The 6000-nt window shown below is 35.5% G+C and overlaps 1 long non-coding RNA gene across 2 annotated transcripts; it reads left to right on the top strand.

Annotated features, from left to right (window-relative positions):
- The first annotated feature begins 3552 nt into the window (after positions 1-3552).
- LOC308684313 lies at positions 3553-5295 on the top strand. 2 transcript variants are annotated; one of them, XR_014029345.1, is made up of 4 exons: positions 3553-3740; positions 4113-4216; positions 4364-4474; positions 4573-5295. It is a non-coding gene; the product is annotated as an uncharacterized lncRNA (long non-coding RNA). The 2 variants fall into 2 exon arrangements; XR_014029346.1 differs by having other exon boundaries at positions 3598-3740; positions 4325-4474; positions 4573-5285.
- Positions 5296-6000: the final 705 nt, after the last annotated feature.

The following is a 6000-nucleotide window of genomic DNA, read 5'->3' as shown; positions in this document are numbered from 1 at the left end:
TTGACAGGACGATAGCGGAGGAAAAAGCGCAAGATTTTGTTAGTAAATAAATATTTATTTGTTTAATATAAAAGTAAGTTTGTCTTTGAAAACAACAACAACAAAAAGGTGAAATTAAATAACAGTGTGATCACAAAACTGAGCGTTCGTTTTAAAGGGAAATTTCCAAATATATTTTATTTATAGCCTATGCTGTTGTTTTTCCGTCTTAATCGTTTTGTTAATTCAAGTTTAATACTATGCAGGAGTTTTTTTTTTTATTGTAGCCTACTATTTTATTGTTGTTGTGCTTTCATTAAAAAATAACAATGAACCGCATTCGTTTGAAAGGTTAATCCAGGTCTTTCATTTAGGCTACTTGTGTTATCTCATCCGTCTTATTCGCTTTGTTAATAACGAATAGGCAAATGTTAATTAAAATTGTTCAAAGAGTGGAGGAAGATGTTGTCAAACATTAAAAAAAATCTAAAATAAGCGCTATATGCTGAACGTATAGCTATACCTCGTGCACTGTTCGATTTCCGTGTAGGCTACTTACGGAGCGGGTCAAATTGACAAATTTGGTCAAATTGTTTTTTTAACCATTTTTTAAAACCGTTTTCTTTTTATAATCAGTATAGGCCTACTGACTTTTTTTGCATAATTTTTTTTACGTTTTCATTTTTTCTTATACATTTTATGCTTAGCCTATAACATCATAACTGAACAATTAAATGTAGCTGTATAATGAAAATAATGTTTACTTTTCCTAAGTTAACTTTCCCTTTAGTTTCCTATAGACATAGTTCCCTAGTTTCCCTAGTTTCATTCATTTTCTGTATCTTCAGCAACATTTTCCTACATCTCTGCATCCTCTAACTCGGAAACATCTTCATCTGTATCAGTATCATCAAAAACCTGTGAAATTACTTATTTAAATGTCAATCTTTGGGAGCTCATTTTTCCTGCTGTCTATGTCAAAGTCTTGTGCCACACTAAGCAAAATTGTGGGAAAGCTCATTATTCACTCACATGGGAGTGAGAAACAAAACATAACAAAAACATACATCAAATAAATGTTTTTTATTTATTTATTGGCTCTGTAAAGCTGCCTTTGGAAATCATAAAAGGTTAAAAGCTAGGTATTTCAGATATCTTGAATATAGAAATGAGAGCTTATTTGTCTGACAAAGATTTTCATCTGTAATTTGCAATTAATTCTGAACAACGTGATTTAGCTTTTTCAAGTGTGTTTGGATAGGGTTAGATCACTTTTAGACACTTGCACTTTAGAACTGGAGTTGAAGTGCCCTGTCATATACAAACACATGTGTCCATACAGTTGCTTTTGAATAGCTGAGGGACAAATTGACCCGGGCGGGAACATCACAAATGTAATAGTAATTTTGTTTGTATATGTCAACACACATCAGCATGTTGAAACTTTGCATGCATGATCATGATGATAAATGAAAAAAAGTCACAAAATACCAACAAACAAAGGTTTAATATTTTTTCAGGTAGATTGAAAAAATAAATGATGGCTCGTTTTTACCATCTGTGGCTGACAAAATATTTTTCTGTATTAAAATAAGTGTGGAAAAGCTAATTTTAGCTTCATAGCAATTTTATTATTTTGGGTCAGTAGCCTATGTTGCATTAGAGCGTTAAAATGTTTGGGTCAAATTGGCCCGTGAACATCAGGAACGTAGCCTAGGCTACTAGTAATTTTGTTTGTATAGGCTAAAACACATCAGCATGTTGAAACTTTGCATGTTCATGATGATAAATGAGAAAAAGTCACAAAATATCAAGAAAAAAAACAGGGTTAACCAGTATTTCCAACAACTAGAAAATCTAAGGGTTCTTACTTCTTTCACACCTGCCTCATTTAGTTCTGTTGAATCGCACTATAGAGTTCGTTTTCCCCCTTGGTTTCGGCAGGTGTGAATGCAGCAATCGCACTCGGGTGCGCACCAAAAGCGGTACGCTTTCAGACGAACGGAACGGTTCGTTTGTGGTGAGAACGTGATCCGACCTCGAACAGACCCAACTGCCAAAGAACTGCGCATTTTTGGACTAAACCAGCTGCCGTAGTCAGAGTGCGTTGTGCAATATGTCACTGTTTAGCAACATAATTTTTCTCCCTTGGCCCGGAATGAACAGAACTACAGATGTGAAAGCACCCTAAACGGTTCAAATTGACCCGCAACATAAGGGTTAGGGGTGCTGAGGGGGACCTCTGGCGTGGAGTCCGGAAAAAAAAAAATATGGGTGGTAATAAAAATCAAGTTTAAACAAACTCGTGTTGTGTTTTGGCTATGCATACATATTACGTGTGTTTGTGGTTGTATTTTACGCTGTAGGCTACAATTACACTGGGTCACCAACATAGTCCAGCACAGTTTTAACTCCCGCATCCGCATAGTTTTGTGATCACATTGTTATTTCACCTTTTTGTTGTTGTTGTTTTCAAAAACAAACTCACTTTTATAATTAAACAAATAAATATTTCTTTACTAACAAAATCTTGCGCTTTTTCCTCCGCTATCGTCCTGTCAATCATCTCGCTGTCTCACCCTCGCGGCTATGATTAGCTACGTACAGTACAATTTTATTTACCATCATCGCGGTACCCACCACCATCAGCAGTTTTGCATTACAGTATCTGCATTAACCACCCCTTGTCCAAAACTGAGCGTACTGTCTAAAAGAAGAGTTATGACTGCTGATATGCTTGACTGAACATTGTGCTTCACCACACATATTTAACTCCGCACAGCTAATAAAACCATCTGGGTGCAGATTAATATTTAATATTTCTGATATATAAATATTTCTCTGAAACGCGTTAAGTTGCACATAAGTAAGCCCAGGACCTGCCCTGAACAGTTTAATATGCGGTACGCAGAGCCATAGGACTATTATTTTGTTGAATAAACCTGGGGAACTACCGATGACGTCACATGCTCAGATTTTCTTGACCAATCGGCTGACAGGGGCGCCTCATGACCGTCCACATGTGCAAAACGAATTTAGAAGTCATTTATTCGTTTTTTGCCTGTGAACTAAAAAACGAAAAATCAAGCCGAAATCTCGTTTTTTCGTTTTTTGGAAAAAACGAAAAAACGAATAAAGGCGCCGTTTCTCGTTTCTGCTTATTTCATTTCAAATAGGAAATGAAATGGACGGAAGATACCCTGATTACAGACCCTTTATAATCCCAACGTCTCAGTTTATTAAGCATATGAATGTTACTGGCTAATGTTCTATATTGCAATATTTAAGACAAAGTCAAGCATCAACTGCGAACTTAAATATACATTTTTACTTCTCGAGACCCCCAAGATTTCAATTTATCCACGAGCAGGTTTTTTTTTTTCTCTTTAAAAAAAATCAGTTTGTAACACTTGATAGAGATATTACCAACAATAAAGGTCAAAACGTATTTTAAGGGAGACATTCCCCTCAGATCAATGCAATTTGAAGTTTAATCTGTAAATCCGACAGTGGTTTCACTTTCAACTAAAAACTGAGAATGGAATTGATGACGACAAAACTACGCCTCTCATCACGTGACGATGTGATATTAAATACGACGAGACGAAACTAAACAGTAGTCAGACAACGTTGTTAGCAATCCTCGACGAAACGCAGTTTCACAGCAAACGCGAAACGAAAAATCGGAATGGCTCAAACTGAAAAGCAATACAGCCATTTCGAAAAAGATATCAAACTAGTGATGAGACCGAGTGATATCGGTAAGTTAGCCTACACATTTTTCTGTTAAAGTAGTTTTTAAGTTATTTTTTAGTAGTTTTATACATTTTCTCAATTTGTTTTATAAAGCAGAAAGTAGCCTACCAATAGACTAAGTCGGTGTAAGCCTATCTACAGTATTATTTTTTTTTTAAATGAGTAAAAAAGCAAGCTGAAAACATCAGATTAAACCTCGAAACCCACTAAAATCTAAAACGTAACAGTTATATTTAATTGCTCCCTTTGATTTTTAAATGATAGGAAAGGGGCACACTCTAGTGACAGATTCATTGCACCTTTGTAACATTGATGAAAGCGATTTTCACAGTGTGCAAATCTTTACAGTAATGTGTGAAATGTTGTAATCTGCCCAGACCCATTTGACGATGAGCCGAACACGTTAAGGGCTGTGCTATCATGTGGCCATGTCACATCGGCGGACTCCCTGACGGACTGTTGCAAAGCTCAACTGGAGAGTGTAAGTCTCACTTTACAATCACTTTCACTTCATTTCAATAGATGATAAATTATATCATATGAAAAGCATTGCCATAATTTACGTAGCCTAACTGGTTTATAATTTCAGGGGAAAACGGACCTTAAATGTCCTGTATGTAAAATAAAGTGGACATATGATGAAGTCCGGACACTGGCAAAGCTTACAGTTGACGAACAGAAACATTTTGATAAAGTTCTAGGGGAAAGTGTCACAAAGAAGATGGTGGAATTGAAAAGCGTATGTATGGTTATTTTTTTCCCTCTATGCTTATAAGTAAAAAAAAAAAAAAATGCATAGACAGACCTGTTATCTTTCTCTCATCTTTCTACAAGCAGTGCCCTGGTTGTGATGCCTTCATCGAACGAACACAGACTGATAATCTCAGTGTGCAATGTACCTTTTGCACAGCAAGGACCGGGAGAACCTATGAGTTCTGCTGGCAGTGTCTGAAACAATGGAAAGGACAGCGACCTCGCTCCGACCGATGTGACAATGAGGGTTGTAGAGATGTAAACCTAGATTTGTTAAAGAACTGTAAACTTATTATATTAAAATCCGTTCAAAATATTGAGTGTCCATCCGTTCGTGCTTGCCCAAATTGCGGCACGCTGGTTGAACACTCCACGGAGAAATGTAAACACATTGAGTGTAGTAATTGCAATACAAATTTCTGTTTTCTTTGTCTTAAACTCACTCCAGTGTGTTTGCAAACAAGTTCACATTTCATAATGTGCTCGGCTGGTGTCGCACCAAGGCAGACTCGATTCCCTAGAGCTCTAATGGAAGGTCTGCAACAGAAGCTCCAGCGACAACTATAGGCCTATAATAGATTCAATTGTATGTCATTTTGAGCGAATTCTATCAGATGTGATTGATTGATTGATTGATTGATTGATTGATTGATTGATTGATTGATTATAACTAATGAATGTTGTTATTTTCTTTGTCAGGAGTGTCCCAATGTCTGAATCAGTTTAGTACAATTTGTCCTGTCTTAAAATAGCCTAAAATGTTCATATTGTAAAGCACAATTCATTAAAAAGTTTTTAAACAAATCCATTTGATCTTATGAGATTTCTTTGATTGCATGCTTCTGGTCTATTTCTTCATATTAAAATAGGCTGGAATATTTGGAATATGGAACAGATAGAATGTATTCATTTAGGCCTATCGATTTTTGATTTTACAAGGTATCTATCGACTCCTGCACCACTCCTCCCTCTCTTGTTAGAAAGAAAATAAATAATGTAACCCTTTTTAGGATGGACCAGCACAATCTTAAATACATATATATTTTAAGACCACAACTGTTCATGAGCATTGATGTTGGGCTGGTAATGTATTTGGAATGTCAAAAATGACATCACAAATTTAGATTTAAAATTTTAGATTTTATGAAAATAAAAATATACAAACTAAATGAAAAACGTTTGTGCATGTGTAGTTTTATACATAAATATAATGTTCTGGAAATGTGAGTTTTGGAGTGTTTTATAACACTGTGTTACAATCTCTGTGACTTTGTTTTCTTACACTATTCAAACTACAACAAACTAGTCTTGAAAACTTTCAAATCAATTTATTTCTACACTTTGTGGATTTGTGTGAAGTACGAATAGTGTTGTTGAACCTATACATTACATTACTGAGTGGGTAATAATTAAAACATCAAAATACACAAAATTTGGACAACAGTTGAACACAAAGTCTGGTAATCACTCTCAGAACAGTTAAATGTGTGCATACACTAAAAAAATGCTGGG

This window comes from Scardinius erythrophthalmus, assembly GCF_964197995.2.
Source record: "Scardinius erythrophthalmus genome assembly, chromosome: 24".
Lineage (NCBI taxonomy): Eukaryota > Metazoa > Chordata > Actinopteri > Cypriniformes > Leuciscidae > Scardinius > Scardinius erythrophthalmus.
Note: the sequence above shows the minus strand (reverse complement) of the source record. Positions and strands in the feature narration are given on the sequence as shown.